The sequence below is a fragment of the Pristis pectinata genome, chromosome 5, assembly GCF_009764475.1.
Source record: "Pristis pectinata isolate sPriPec2 chromosome 5, sPriPec2.1.pri, whole genome shotgun sequence".
Classification (NCBI taxonomy): Eukaryota; Metazoa; Chordata; class Chondrichthyes; order Rhinopristiformes; family Pristidae; genus Pristis; species Pristis pectinata.
In genome coordinates, this window is record NC_067409.1 from 112,811,457 (window position 1) to 112,828,253 (window position 16,797).

General features: G+C 45.9%; 1 protein-coding gene across 2 annotated transcripts in view; it reads left to right on the forward strand.

Annotated features, from left to right (window-relative positions):
• The first annotated feature begins 2,993 nt into the window (after window positions 1–2,993).
• thrb (thyroid hormone receptor beta) overlaps window positions 2,994–16,797 on the forward strand; it is a 188,534-nt gene continuing 174,730 nt past the window's right edge. For both annotated transcript variants that reach the window (XM_052015770.1, XM_052015771.1), the window contains exon 1: window positions 2,994–3,160. The gene's annotated coding sequence lies outside the window, so the exon portion shown is untranslated. The remainder of the gene's footprint in view (window positions 3,161–16,797) is intronic.

The window sequence follows — 16,797 nt, forward strand, 5'->3', positions numbered from 1 at the left end:
GTGTTGAGAGGGAGCTGGATTTCCTTGTACACAAGTCACTGAGAGCTCACGTGCAGGTGTAGCAAGGCATATGATTTGTTGACTTTATTGTGGGAGGATTTGGCTGTGGGGTCAAGGTTTTACTGCAATAAAGGCACTGGAATTGGAATTGGTTGATTATTGTCACATGTACTGAGGTACAGTGAAAAATCTGTCTTGCATACCATCCGTACAGATTGTTTCATCACACCAGTGCATTGAGATAGTACGAGGTCAAGTAATAACAGAATGCAGAACAGAGCGTTACAGTTACAGAGAAAGTGCAGTGCAGGTAGACAATAAGACACAAGGTCATAATGAGGTAGATTGTGAGCTCAAGAGTCAAGAGTCCATCTTATCGTACTAGGGGACTGTTCAATAACAGTGGGGTAGAAGCTGTCTTTGAGCCTGGTGGTACACACTGAAAATGTTGTGTGCTGTTTTGGTCTCCTTAACTAAAGAAAAATAGATGTATTTGCCATAGAGGGAGTGTGGTGATGATTCATTATGTTGATTCCTGGGATGCTGGTTTGCTTTATGTGCAGAAGACTCAGGCGGTATTCTCTGGAGTTCAGGAGACTGAGAGACCATCTTGTTGAAAACCCTTGCTGTGCTTAAATGAGTAGCTGCATTGGTTCCCCTACCTGAGGTGCCGAAGAACGAGAGGGCTTCTATCCCGCTGTTATAAGACTATTGAACGGTCCCCTAGTATGATAAGATGGACTGTTGACCTCACAATCTACCTCGTTATATAAAAGCAAAGATGTAATGCTGAGGCTTTATAAGGCATTGCTCAGACCACATCAGGAGTATTGTGAGCAGTTGTGCTGGCCTTGGAGACAGTCCAGAGGAGATTTACAAGAATGATCCTGGGAATGAAAGGGTTAACGTGTGAGGAGTGTTTGATGTCTCCGAGCCTGTACTCAATGGAGTTTAGAAGGATGAGGGGGGATCTCATTGAAACCTACCGGCTATTGAAAGGCCTGGATAGAGTGGGCGTGGAGAGGATGTTTCCAGTAGTGGGAGAGTCTAGGACCAGAGGGCACAGCCTCAGAATAGAAGGACATCCTTTTAGAACAGAGATGAGGAGGAATTTCTTCAGCCAGATGGTGGTGAATCTGTGGGATTCATTGCCATAAACGGCTGTGGAGGCCAAGACGTTGGGTATATTTAAAACTAAAATTTAAAGTTTTTTTTTTAATTTTTATTTACAGCGTGGTAACAGGCCCTTCCAGTCCGCGCCGCCCATTTTAAACCCAAATTAACCTACCCATACGTCTTTGAAATGTGGGAGGAAACCGGAGCACCCGGAGGAAACCCATGCAGACAAGAAGAGAACGTAAAAACTCCTTACAGACAGCGACGGGAATCAAACGCGTGCATAGTGGTTAGCATAATGCTTTACAGCGCCAGCGACCCAGGTTCAAATCCGGCCGCTGTCTGTAAGGAGTTTGTACGTTCTCCCCGTGTGTCTGCGTGTGTTTCCTCCGGGTGCTCTGGTTTCCTCCCACATTCCAAAGACGTACAGGTTAGGAAGTTGTGGCCATGCTATGTTGGCGCCGGAAGCGTGGCGACACTTGCAGGCTGCCCCTAGAACACTCTATGCAAAAGATGTACTTCACTCTGTGTTTCGATGTACATGTGACTAATAAAGATCTTATCTTATCTAATAGTGTCGCGCTAACCGCTACGCTACCGTGCCACCCCGATAAAGCGGAGGTTGATAGGTTCTTGATTAGTAAGGGTGTCAAAGGTTACGGGGAGAAGGCAGGAGAATGGGGTTGAGAGGGAAAAATAAATCAGCCATGATCAAATGGCAGAGCAGACTCGATGGGCTGAATGGCCTAATTCTGCTCCTGTCTTATGGTTATGGCCTTGCACCTTATTGTCTGCCTGCACCGCACGTTCCCGGTAACTGTAACACTTTATTCTGCATTCTGTTATTGTTTTACCCTGTACTACCTCAATGCACAGTTGTAATGAATTGATCTGTATGAATGGTACGCAAGACAAGTTTTTCACTGTATCCCGGTACATGTGACAATAATAAACCAATTTCAATTCCAATGTGCAAAATGAATGCAGAAGCAGTTTGCTTCAAAGTATGGATCTGAGATATGTCAGAACAGAAACAGCTTTATCTTGCATCTGACTGGTCTTCACTCATCCTGGGGATACCTGAGGTGAACTGGGACACCAGAGATTTATGCTTCACCACCACCTTGATGAACAGAATCTAACTCGCAAATCTGAAAGATAAAAATTGTTCAGTCCGGAATGCAGTAAGCTAAAACAGATTCCTCAGTGGTAACTTTCACCAGTGGTTTTGACATCCCTAATTGAAATGATCTTTGACAGATTGGCATTGAGAATGCTGTTGTCATTTTCCGTCTTCAGTGGTTGCAGAAGGAGGGAACCCCTGACCCTCACAATCTATCTCATCATGGCCTTGCACCTTGTTGTCTGCCTGCACTGCACTTTCTCTGTAGCTGGAATACTTTATTCTGCATTCTGTATTGTTTTACCCTGTACTACCTCAATGCACTGTCAACGCATTGATCTGTACCGATGGTTTGCAAGACAAGTTTTTCACTGCACATGTGACAATAATAAACCAAGTCCAATTTCCTACTCGCGGTTAATACGCTTCACTACAATTAAACAACACTGATGTATTTTGTTAGGCATGCATAGGTTTGAGGGACAAAAATTGCAGACTAGAAGTAAGACGATGCTTCGTCCATCAGTGTTGTGGGAAGGCGCTTAACGTTTAAAGACGGTGCATCGGCCGTGGGGAGCCGCGCCGATGGAGAGAGCCGGGGCGTGCGGCCGAAGCAGCCCCCTGCCCGGCTCCGGGGTGGATCGGTGCCCGCTGGCCCGGGTTCTCCTGGCGCTCGCCGCCTCCCCCTACCGGCCGCGCTCCGCCGCTCTCCCCCCCCCCCCCCCCCCTCCCCGGCTCAAGGTCGCCGCTTCTCTCTCCTCCCTGTCGCTTCGGTGGGTCAACTGGGGACAGCGCGGGTGTGTGTGGAGGGACGGGCCGCTGGGGTCGGGACCGGGGACCAGCCGCTCAGCCGCCCGGTAAAACACGGCAGGTATTCCGCCGTGAGGGGAGAGCCGGCGAGGCGTCACCCTGCAAATGTTGGTGAGTCTTGGTGAGGGAGGGGGGTAGGGAAGTGGGAGGGGTGGGGAGGGGGAGGAAGGGGGGTGGGGAGGGAGTGGGAGGGGAGGGGGGTAGGGAAGTGGGAGGGGTGGGGAGGGGAAGGGGTGTAGGGGTGGGGAGGGAGTGGGAGGGGAGGGGGAGGGGATGGAGGGGTGTGAGGGAGGGAGGAAGTGGGAGGGGTAAGAGGGGGTGGGGAGGAGGGGGTGGTGGGGGCAGAGGGGGTGGGGGAGTGGGTGCAGGGGTGAGGAGGGGAGGGGGTGATGAGGTGAAGGGGGTGAGGGAGGTGTTGGAGGGGGCGAGGGCTGTGGGGAGGGGGTGTGGGAGAGGGGCTTTGGATGGGGGTGGGTGGGTGGGTGGGAGGGGACGATGCACTGAGCGTGGGTGCTGTCGCTGGGCTGTGCCCGGAGTCCGTGGAGGTGGTGGTCGGGTACGGGAGGGGTGGGGAGGGCAGGAAGTGTGTTTGTTGCCGTCCTTGGATCGGTTACAGCGGGTGGGGGTCGGGGGTCCGATCCCGGCTCCGTCCCCCCCCCCCCCCTTCCCTCTGAGACCAGATGAGAAGTTACGCGGGGCTGTGGAGCGCCGGCCGGCCCTGCCCCCGTTATACCCCCCCCCCCCCCACACTGAGTCCAGTCGGTCCCAGGCTGCTGCCGCTGGCGGGCAGAAATGACACGTCGGCCGCCGACTGCCTCCGCTCCGGGGGCAGGCTGCGCCTGGAGGTGAGCTGGGACGCTTGCGAGGAGACTGTCCGTCTCCCCCCTCCCCCAGGGGGTGGGTGGTGGGGAGGGGAAGAGAGACACCCAGTCCGCCCGGTTGTTCCTGCAGGGATCCCACTTGAAATGTCATTGCTGCGACCTGCAGTCGCGGCGACTGGGACGCGCTGGGCGAGTCCGTGGGTTTCATTTGGCCTCCGTCTGCTCGCTGTCACGTCCCGCAGCGGGGAGAGACTGTACAAAGTGCAGCGGCCGGCGTCCCCGGCACCGTCTCGCAGCTCGGCGTGGGCTCGGCTCAGTGTTTGGTCTGCAGGCGTTAGGTCGGTGCTTTGGATCAGTGTCCACAATCCTGAGAGGCAATGGAAGCGGATCCATCATCCGACCTCTCTCTCTCTCTCTCTCTCTCTCACACACACACACACACACACAACCCAGCGTGTTGTACAGGCGCTGAAAACACAGTGTGGCCGGCCGCCTGGTTGGAATCGAAGGAGTTGAACGCGGTCCTTGTGCTCTGGTGTCATTTGGTGGGGAGTCTGGGCTGTTGTTGGTAATTGCTGGTTGAGGTGTCGGACGGTTTCCACACTGGCCCCTGTGCCGACCACTTGTCAGTTTCAGGTGGGGTGGGGGCTAGAGTTCCAGAGATTTTGGTATTGGAATTGGTTTGTTATTGTCACTTGTACCGGGGTACAGTGGAAAACTTGTCTTGCACACCGATCGTACAGGTCAATTCATTACACAGTGCAGTGAGGTAGTACAGGGTAAAAACAATAACAGAATACAGAGTAAAGTGTCACAGTGACAGGGAAGTGCATTGCAGGTAGACAATAAGGTGCAAGGTCAAACAAGGCATAAAATGAGGTGAAGATTTGGACACATGACCCAGGCTGTTGCCCTGTCCGGTGTGGGGACTTCATGAGCTGAAGGTGACTGGCGCATCCCACCCATTGCTCCCTGGCCTGGATTTGTATCTGTCTCCAGACAAACTGGCTGTCATTGTTTTGCAGGACTGGTGAATGAGTCAGGCGCCAGTTTGTGGCAGGCAGGCTGGTGAGGGTTCCCCCACAGTTCTCTGATTCTCCTGGGTCTACACTGTGTTTTCATGCATGATTGGGAATCTTGCAGTGGCTGGAAAAACGGGCCTTGCCCATTAGATAACCACTAAAGAGGACAAATAAAGTCATGGCTCTTCCATTCAAGTCCAAGTCAATGTTTAACAGCGGTTTGCCAGCAATTAAAACTATTTACAGTATCTGGAGCAGAAAGTTTGAAAGTGTGATATCATCTGATTTTAACTTTATCGGAGTTTTGTTTTCCCCAGAGTTGGGGAATCAAGAACTGGAGGGCACAGGTTTGAGGTGAGAGGGGAAAGATTTAAGAGGAACTGGAGCAACTTTTTTCCCCCAAAAAGGGTGGTATCTGTGTGGAATCAGCTGCCAGAGGAGTGGTTGAGGCAGGTACAATAACAGCTTTTAAAAGACAGTTGGACAGGTACGTGGATTGTAAAGGTTTAGAAGGTTATGGGCCAAACGCTGGCAAATGGGACCAGCTTGGATGGGGCACCTTGGTCAGCATGGACCAGTTGGGCCGAAGGGCCTATTTCTGTGCTGTGGGACTCTATGACTTCAAGTGCACTTTGTTACTTTCTCTCTTCCTTTTTCGTTTCTTTACTCTCTCAAAGATTTGGCATTGACTTGAGTTTTCTAATTCCCTGCTCATTTACATGCCTCAGTAAGGATCCCATAGGCTAGTTACGGAGAGACACGTGATCGCCTTATTCATTCAGTTTGAGATCACCATCATATCTAGCAACTTCTAACCGTCAGTTGCTGTGCATATGCCCATGAGGTTGGTGCATGTGTAATGCATGCCCAGAACCTTGTGTTAGCCACAGACTTGGGCAATATCTTATTAATGCCTCTTTATTATCGAGCCATACAGCACGGAAACAAGCCCTTCAGCCCAACTCGTCCATTCCGACTAAGATGTCCCATCCAAGCTAGTCCCATTTGCCAGCGTTTGGCCCATAACCTTCCAAATCTTGTACCTGTCCAACTGTCTCTTAAAAGTTGTTACTGTACCTGCCTCAAACACTTCCTCTAGCAGCCGACTCCACATGGACACCACCCTTTGTGGGGGAAAACAGTTGCCCGTCACATTTCTCTCAAATCTTTCCCCTCTCACCATAAATCTATGCCCTCCAGTTCTTGATTCCCCAACCCTGGGGAAAAACTGAGTCCATTCTGTCACCGATTATTACAACCAAGTTACTTTAAAATACATGGTTGGTCACAAGTGTTTTAGGAAGGTTGAAGAGTGTGAAAGGTGTTGTGTTTTGTTCCCTTCACAGTATTTGCTGTATATCTTGCCACATGTTATATAGTAATTGCAATAGACAAAATTGCTGCCTGTTTGCTTTGGTAGGGTTTCCACAAATCTGGATCTTGGATATATCAAGCTCTCTTGATTTTTGGAGATATTTTGGGTGGCACGGTAGCATAGCGGTTAGCGCAACGCTATTACAGCGCCAGCAATCAGGGTTCGATTCCCGTCGCTGCCTGTAAGGAGTTTGTACGTTCTCCCGTGTCTGCGTGGGTTTCCTCCGGGAGCTCCGGTTTCCTCCCACATTGCAAAGACTTACGGGTAGGTTAATTTGGGTTTAAAATGGGCGGCGCGGATTCATTGGGCCGGAAGGGCCTGTTACCATGCTGTAAATAAAATTTAATTTAAAAATTTTCTCCTTTTTACATTCTTTCTGTGCTGTATTTGATGTAAATGCAACTTGAACCAAGTATCCTAGTGCTTTTTGTGGCTGATCTCCTGTCCTTTGCACTGCATTAATGTAACTTCATCCAAGATTCTTTTGCCAGTCGTCTTTCCACTTGTCTCTCGCTGGGTCCTTACTGATGGAGATAGTGTCGCAGCCTCTCAGTGCCTCCAACTTAAAATGTTCATCTTCGTGTTGAATCCCTTCATGCACACCTCATGCAACTTGCTTCTATCATTCTCTTGCACATTCACCACCTTCAATTCCAATCCTGAGTCTGACCTCTTCTGTATTTCCATTGTTGTCAGTTCACAGCTGGCAACTGTATCTCCTCCATATCACACTCTTGATGTCCGCTCCTCTCCTTCAAGCTGGTATTTGCTTCAATTGCCTGGTTCCACCACTTTGCCATTCATTTTTTGTTTTGTCATGTAATGTGTATCAAATGACAAAGTGCCTACATTAAAGGTATGATTTACATCGAAAAGTTGCTAGTACTTGGAGTGGCAGATTTAAAGCAAGGTTTTTAGAATAAAGACATGGCCTAGTGTGCATTTGTCCTACAATGTAATATTTTTACTTCAATAATCTGTGCATGTCACATCATACTGTGGGATAACAGCCTCACTACAATGCTAACAGGCCATTGTAACCTTTGGCAGTTTACCCCAGTGACTGCTCACGAATATGCATGAATCCTAAATTTCAATGGCTGTTCATTGGAATTCAAATAGACATGAACAGTCCACAGGTGTCTTGTTTGCATTTACCCCAGTTACAACAGTAAAGTGAAGATGTGTGAAAACAAGTTAACTGTTGTGGAAGACACAGTTCATATTACTGCACCTCTGTTTGTCCCACATGTCCAGTCCCTTGTCCAAATAACTTTAGTATGGGCAGTCAACATCCACCCCCCAACCACCCCCAAAACAGCCTCCAGTGGCTGTTATAATGAAAACGTTGCTTCAAGTATGGGCAATCGGGTGCAGAAGTTCCAGATGAAAACTGTTCCTCAGCAAGGCAGGACAGACAGCTCCTTTTGTTGTATGTGGCTCAAATCCACACCAAACTGCATGTCCTGATCCATCACTGGATCAACAACTGGAGATGAGTTGTAGTTCAGATACTTTTAAAGGTCATGTTATATATAGAACATAGAACAGTACAGCACAGGACAGGCCCTTCGGCCCACAATGTTGTGCTGACACAGCTAATCCCTCCTACCTACAAAATGCCCATAACCCTCCATTTTCCTCTCATCCATGTGCCCATCCAAGCCCCTCTTAAAAGCCCCCAATGAATTTGCCTCCACCACCCTATCAGGCAACGTATTCCAGGCATCCACCACTCTCTGAGTAAAAAATGTACCCCTCGTGTCTGTTCTGAACCTACCCTCTCTCACCTTAAATGCATGCCCTCTGGTATTGGATCGCTCAATAATGGGAAAAAGACGTTGCTTGTCCACCCTATCTATGCCCCTCATAATTTTATACACTTCCAACAGATCACCCCTCATCCTCCGCCGTTATTGATGATGCTCATGCCCAAAAAGAGTACTTCGGAAATGCAGGGCTTTTAATACAGAACTCATTTTGAAAATGAGCTAAAATTGAACGTAATGAGGAGGAAGGTGGAGAAATTGAAAGTCAATATTACTGCATTTAACAGGATTAGGCTGCTTTGATTACGTTCCTCCTGGGGCTTATGTAATAGGATGGTAAATCCACTGAATACATTGGGATTTTCATCACAGAAAGTGCAAGCTGTTGGAAGCAAGTGATGTTTTGAGGTCAAGACATGAGCATAAGAGAACTGTAATCCACTATCAGTTGCTAAATTGAGTTCATTTAATGGCTGAGAGTTCTTTTTAAAAACTCAAATATAAGATATCTTTACTAGTCACATGTACATTGAAACACACAGTGAAATGTATTTTTTGCGTGGAGTGTTCTGGGGGCAGCCTGCAAGTGTCGCTACGCTTCCGGTGCCAACATAGCCTGCCCACAACTTCCTAACCTGTACATCTTTGGAATGTGGGAGGAAACCAGAGCACCCGGAGGAAACCCACGCAGACATGGGGAGAACGTACAAACTTCTTACAGTGGCGGGAATTGAACCCAGGTTGCTGGTACTGTAAAGCGTTACGCTAACTGCTACACTACTGTGCCTGCCCCTACACTACCATACCTGCCCTATATAATGGGAATAAACTGAGTTTGGAAATATTACTGCTCATTTTGTTTTAAGATAGCTTATTAAAATAACTACAAAATCTTTCACTGGAATTAGGATGTCAAAAATAGTTAACTGTTTGTGTACTTCAGTAGAAATTTTAACACAACATTGTCAAGGATTTTTCACACTAAGTTTTCTTTAAAATTGAAGAGTAAACTGTCTCTCTGAGAGATGGGAGCTACCTGCTTTAGGGATGGTCAGCTTAACATGGGAAAATCGAGTCTCATGAATTTAATCAAGTTATTTGAAGAGGTGACCAAGAGGATTGATGAGGGCAGGGCAGTAGGTGTTGTCTTCATGGACTTCAGCAAGGCCTTTGATGAGGTCCTGCATGGTAGGTTGGTCTAGAAGGTTAGATCACATGGGATCCAGGGTGAGCTAGACAACTGCATACAAAATTGGCTTGGTGGTAGTGTAGTGGTGGTTTTCAGATCGGAGACCTGTGACCAGTGGTGTGCCACAGGGATCAGTGCTGGGTCCTCTGATGTTTGTCATTTATATTGATGATTTGGATGAGAATGTAGCTGGCATGGTTAGTAAGTTTGTGGCTGACACCAAAATTGGTGGTGTGGTAGACAGTGAAGCAGGTTGTCTAAGATTACAACATCATCTAGATGATTTGGAGAAGTGGGCCAAGGAAGGGAGATGGAATTTAACTCGGACAAGTGCAAAGTCCTGCATTTTGGTAAGTTAAACCAGGGGAGGATTTGCACAGTAAAAAGGCAGGGTCCTGGGGAGTGTTGTAGAACAGAGACCTAGTACATAGTTCCCTGAAAGTGGTGACACAGGTAGACAGAAGAAGGTGTTTGGCACGATGGCCTTTCACTGTGGAGTAATCTGAGGTTTAGCCTGAGAGGGAAGATGTTTATCTGAAGGCTGTAAACGGTGAAGCATCTGTGCCAATAGCAATATTTGTTTTTTCATAATGCTTTCTTTTGATGTTGGTGAAAAATTTGAAATATTTGATTCATTGTATTTTTCCTGCCTCTCTATAGTTCAGATCTGTTTATTCTCAAATAACTATTGGAAACTGTTTCATCTGATGAAAGTCAGAGTACTCCAGATTAATATTTTTGAAAATACTTCTTAGAAACAATTAGTATATAATGCCTATTGTTGGAGAGGTGAATAGAATTGCAAGTTGGTTTCCTTGCATAGAAGCTTTTGAGGTCTATCAGTTTTTGTGACCCGTGCTCCGATTTAAAGCATTTTGAATCTAAACAATAAAAACAGAAAATGCTGAAATCTGGTAGTATCTGATGAAGGATTTTTGACCTGAAGCATTAACAATCGTCCTCTTTCCACTAACACTGCCTGACCTGATGAGCATTTTCTGATTTTATTTCAGATATCCAGCATCTGTCTAGTTGAAGGAAGTAAATACAAAATGCAATGTTGGTGTAAACTGATCAGTCTGCTAAGGATTGACATTCAGTCCCTTGGGCCTCTTCAAGTCAAAGTCGAGTTTATTGTCAGATGCACAAGTCCATGTGTGCACAGGTGCAATGGAAGACTTGCAGCAACATCACAGGCACATAGCATCATATAAGCAGCATTCACAAAAAAAACATAAATTAACCATAAATTGTACACAATTTTTACAAGAAAGAACACAATTAAAACAAACAAAAACAAAGTCCGTTTTACTGCAAAGTGATCAAGGTGGTCACAGTGTTGCTAAACTGTAGTGATGAGGGATTTGCCGATTGGTTCAAGGACTGAATGGTTGAAGGGAAGTAGCTGTTCCTGAACCTGGTGGTGTGGGACTTCAGGCTTCTGTACCTCCTGCCCAATGGGAGTTGTGAGAAGATGGCATGGCCCGGATGGTGGGGATCTTTGAACTTGCACTGTTCACTGAGGTCGACTTGCAGTTCAAACTCCAAGTGCCCACCATGGTTCAGCAAGTTCAGGGTAAATGCCAGTAGTTCCAGATGAGTAGACCTGGAATAAAAAGCAGGTATTGATAACACTAACAATGAAACTACTGGCTTGTTGTGAAATGGATTCACTAATGTCCGGAAGGAAATTGTCCATTCTGGTCTATATGTGACTTCAGGTCAACTGATTAGAGCTGAATGATGGATGTCAGTATTGCCCCGTGTTTATTCTTTTTTAAAACAAAACCACAGACCTCAATCTCTCTGCAAAGCGACCGTTTCCAGTGCTTTGGTTGGGGGGGTAAAAATAAATTCAATCTATTTCCTTCGTCCAGACTTAATTCTGCAAAGTCATGGTAGATTTTAAACAATTATTATTCTCCTGTGTGTGGAGCTGGCTTTGTCGTGAGAGTTTATGCTGTAATGGAATTAGAAAATGTGGCTTTATATGAAATCCTCCAAATGGTGATAGGAAAACCATAAGGGTCAATCGTGGTTCGCTGCTACCTAGTTTACTTGCTGGTTCCTTAGGTAAATGTGATCATTAAAATAATGATCACATTTACCTAAGAAAGCTGTGGGTTTGAGGCAGCAAGATTGTGTGGAGATAAACTTTAGTAGTGGAAGTAAACGATTAATTTTTAGGATGTGGACGTCTCTGGAAGGCCAGCATTTACTGCTCATCCTTAATTGCCAGTTCAGAGGGATCTGTGAGCCAACCACATCGGTGCATTTGGTCTGGAGTCAAATTAAGGCCAGACAAAGGCAGGATGCAAGGGTTCTGCCCAAAGGACGTGAACAAATCCAGTGTCTTTAGTAAGATCATGAATGCCAATTGTAATTTTACTTTTAAATTTAAATTCCAGAGCTGCCATGGTGGGACTTGAACTCTGATTTCTGCATTAAATCCAAGCCTCTCAGTTATTATTTTGGTAATCTAACCACTGGCCCACCACCGTATCTGGAAACTGCTGGCAACACCCAGCAAGTCTCCATGTTGCTTGCTTTTCCTTTTCATTGGTTTTCAGGGGAGGACCACGATTTTCTTTTTAAGTACAAAGTTGCTTGAAATTATTCGGCTGGTCAGGGAGCATCTGTGGAGAAATAGAGTTAAGCTCCAGCTTTACATTAACCTAGCAAAATCTTTCCTATTTTATTTGGGGTGTGGGTAGTGGTAATCAGTAAACTTACTGGAAATGGTTGTGTCATATGTTAAACAATTCTCAATAATTTTCTACAATATTGAGTAAATTGTTTTATTATTGTCACATGTTCCGAGGTACAGTGAAAAATTTGCTTGCATACCATTCATACAGATCAATTCATTATGCAGTGCATTGAGGTAGTACAAGGGAAAACAATAACAGAAAGCAGAATAAAGTGTTACAGCTACAGAGGAAGTGCAGTGCAGGTAAACAATAAGGTGCGAAGTCATAACGAGGTAGATTGTGAGGTCAAGAGTCCATTTTATCGTACCAGGGAACCATTCAGTAGACTTATAACAGTGGGATAGAAGCTGTCCTTGAGCCTGGTGGTACGTGCTTTCAGGCTTTTGTATCTTCTGGCCGGTGGGAGGGGGAGAAGAGAGAATGTCCGGGGTGGGTGGGGTCTTTGATGATGCAGGTTGCTTTACCGAGGCAGTGAGAAGTGGTAATCAGTAAATTTATTAGAGTCCATGGAGGGGAGGCTGGTTTCTGTGATGTGCTGGGCTGTGTCCACAACTCTCTGCGGTTTCTTGTAGTTCCAGGCAGAGCAGTTACCGTACCAAGCCGTGATACATCCAGATAGGATGCTTTCTATGGTGCATTGCTAAAAATTGGTGAGGGTCAAAGGGGACATGGTAAATTCCTTTAGCCACCCTGTAAACTGAACGTTTTGAAATTTTTTGTGGTGACAACCTTTCAAATAACTTGGATCATAGAGCAACTCTGTCCAGTAGCCCACTGACCAGCCACTCTGTTCACGATTTTGACGACTTGGTTAACCTCAGTGAGTTATGCTTGCATTTCATCCTTTCCCAAAAGCTATCTGTTTCCTCCAGAACATCACCCAATCCCATCAGCTGGGCTGCAGCTGAATTCTTGCTGCTTGTTGTGCCCATGCTTAGCCTTTCATCTAAAACTCTGGTAAATATAAGTTTCCTCAAAAGTATTCTGTCCATTTTTAATTCTCATCACTTCATTCAGCCATTACCTCTCTGGACTACCTTGGAGTTATTCCCTCTGCCATAGAGACAACCCTGGAGTTGGCTTCAATTTCTCCACATGCTCTCCTATGGTCTTGTGGTGATGGTGTTATCTGTAAGAGAATATTCCAGTGATGCAGAAATACTCTACACTTTTATAATGAAATACGTGTTAACCCTACAGATGATTTTCCCCTTGTGTGTGTAAATAATAACAATCCACTAATTACAGACCAGTCTGGAATACTTATTGTTCATACATGTAGGATAACTTGTTCTTCTGTCTGGCCAAAGATATTTAAGCGGAAAAGCCTTGTCATTTTGTGCACTGACTTCAGTGAAAAGCATTAAGTACCCACGCATGCTTGCATACAGAGCATGTGATTGCATAATACTGTTTAATCTTCCCTGATTGCCTTGTTGGTATTGGTATTGGTTTATTATTGTACTGAGGTACAGTGAAAAGCTTGTCTTACAAACCGATCGTACAGGTCAATTCATTACACAGTGCAGTTACATTGAGTTAGTACAGAGTGCATTGATGTAGTACAGGTAAAAACAATAACAGTACAGAGTAAAGTGTCACAGCTACAGAGAAAGTGCAGTGCAATAAGGTGCAAGGTCACAACAAGGTAGATCGTGAGGTCTTAGTCCATCTCATCGTATAAGTGAACCGTTCAATAGTCTTATCACAGTGGGGTAGAAGCTGTCCTTAAGTCTGGTGGGACGTGCCCTCAGGTTCCTGTATCTTCTGCCTGATGGAAGAGGAGAGAAGAGCGAATGTCTCGGGTGGGTGGGGTCTTTGATTATGCTGGCCGAGAGGTAAAGACAGAGTCCAAGGAGGGGAGGCTGGTGTCCGTGATGCGCTGGGCTGTGTCCACAACTCTCTGCAGCTTCTTGTGGTCCTGGGCAGAGCAGTTGCCGTACCAAGCCGTGATACATCCAGATAGGATGCTTTCTGTGGTGCATCGGTAAAAGTTGGTGAGAGTCAAAGGGGACAACCCAAATTTCTTTAGCCTCCTGAGGAAGTAGAGGCGCTGGTGAGCTTTCTTGGCCGTGGCATCTTTGTGATTTGACCAGAACAGGCTGTTGGTGATATTCACTCCCAGGAATTTGAAGCTGTCAACCCTCTCGACCTCAGCACCATTGATGTAGACAGGTGCATGTACACCGCCCCCTTTCCTGAAGTCAATGACCAGCTCTTTAGTTTTGTTGACATTGAGGGAAAGGTTGTTGTCATGACACCATTCCACTAAGCTCTCTATCTCCTTCCTGTACTCAGACTCATCGCTGTTTGAGGTATGGCCTACAACAGTGGTATCATTTGCAAACAAGGTAGAAGTCGACCACTTTTCCCCATGAGTCTGCCCTGTCATTCAGTACGATGACTGACCTGATTGTAAACTCAACTCCACAACCCCACCAACATTCCAAAATAATAGGCAACAAAAATGAGAGGTTGTGTACTGTCGTTAGTCAACGATGACATCAGTACGGTCATGAGTAGTGATGTATGTGCAGTGGATTGTGATGTAGAATCAAGTTGATGGAAATAAGAAACAGCAGGGGAAAGAAGGTGCATGTCGAGAGGTCTACAGACCTCAAGTGTTGCCTCTTGATCAGACAAAGCACAAATGGGGAACAAGTGTCTGAGAAGGGAACTGAAATTATCAGGAGTGATTTTAGTTTGCTATTGGTCAGGGAGGAGGTACAGGAGCCTGAAGACCCACACTCAATGATTTAGGAACAGCTTCTTCCCCTCCGCCATCAGATTTCTGGACAGTCCATGAACCCATGAACACTACCTCATTATTCCTCTTTTGCGCTATTTATTTATTTTGTAACTTATAGGAATTTTTATGTCTTGCACTGTACTGCTGCCGCAAAACAACACATTTCCTGACATGCATCAGTGATAATGAACCTGGTTCTGATTCTGATCTGGCAGGGGTAGCATGGAAGAGGAAACCCGGACATTCTCTCTTCTCCCCCCTCCCATTGGGCAGAAGATACAAAAGCTTGAAAGTCTCAAGGACAGCTTCTATCCCGCTGTTAGAAGACTATTGAATGGTCCCCATGTGACGTGATGCATGTTAGGAGTATCAATGAAGCTAGGACATAAACCATGAATGGAACGATAAGATGGACTCCTGACCTCACAATCTACCTCGTTATGGCCCTTGCACCTTATTGTTGCCTGCACTGCACTTTCTCTGTAACTGTAACACTTTATTCAGCATTCTGTTATTGTTTTACCCTGTACTACCTCAATGCACTGTTGTTAAGAATTGATCTGTATGAACAATATGCAAGACAAGTTTTTCACTGTACCTCGGTACAAGTGACAATAATAAACCAATTTACCAATTTTATTTATTGTTTGGAGGAATATGTTACAGAACCCACCTATGAATAGGTTATTTCAGGTATAATTGTGTGTAATTAGGTAGGATTAGTAGGAGATCTTGTAATTAAGGATCCTGTAGGGAATAGTGATCACAGTGTGATAGAATTCCAGGTGCAGTTTGACAGCAAATACTTCAGAGTCCAAATTCGGGGGCATAGATGGTGAGAAACGTCTCCTCTTTGCAGAAGCGTCTCTAACCAGAGGGCATTGGTTTAAGGTAAGGAGTAGGACGAAGAATTTCAACTGTGGAAAGGCGGAGACTGATCAGAGATGGCCAGCATGACTTTGTCAAGGGCAGATCTTGTATGACCAACCTGGTTACATCTTTTGAGGAGGTAACAAAGTGTGTCGCCGAGGTCAGTGCAGTTGATGTGGCTTACATGTTCCTCAGTAAGGCCTTCAAGTTGCCACATGGGAGGCTGGTCCAAAAGGTTGGGCCTATGGGATCCAGGGGAAGTTGGATCCAAAATTGGCTTGTTAATAGGAGACAGATAGAGGGCTGTTTTTGTAATTGGATGCCCGTGACTGGTGGTGTTCCACAAGGATCGGTGCTGGGACCTTTACTGGTTGTAATGTACATGAATGATGTGCATCTAGGTGGCATGATCAGTAAGATTGTAGATAACATGAAGATTGGCAGAATTGTTGACACTGGATGGTGATTGGTCGTTAGGGTGATATTGATGTGTTGGTGAAATGGCAGATGGAGTTTGATCCTGACAAGTGTGATGTGATGCATGTTAGGAGTATCAATGAGGCTAGGACATAGACCATGAATGGTAAGATCCGAGGAGTACTGAGGAACAGAGGGACCTTGGCATGTGAATCCAATGATCCTTGAAGGTGGCAGCACAGGTAGATAATGTGCTTATGAAGGTATGTAGGACACTGGCCTTCATTGGTTGGGGCATTAAATACAAGAGCCAGGAGGTTATTCTCCAGCTTTAAAACATTGGTGTGACGTCAGGTGGAATACTGCATGCAGTTCTAGTCACCACACTGTGGGACGGATGTGATGGTGGTGGAGAGGGTGCACAAGAGATTCATAGAGTCATAGTTATACAACATGGAAACAGGCCCTTCAGCCCAACCTGGTCCATGCCGACCAAGATGTTTATCCGAGTTAATCCCGTTTGGCCCATATTCCTCTAAACCTTTTCTATCCATGTACCTGTCCAAATGTGTTTTAAACATTGTAATTGTACTTGTCTCTACAGCTTCCTCTGGCAGGATTCACGAGCTTGTTGCCTGGGATGGAGTGTTTCAGTTACAAAGAGAGACTGAAGAGGGTGGGTGTGTTTTCTCTGGAGCTGAGGAGGTTAAGAGGGGACGTGATTGAGGTATATAAAGTTTGAGGGGTTATAGATAGGGGATCCTGCAGGAAACTTCCCCTACCAGAGGTGAATAAAACAAAAAAACATAGATTTAGGGTAATGGG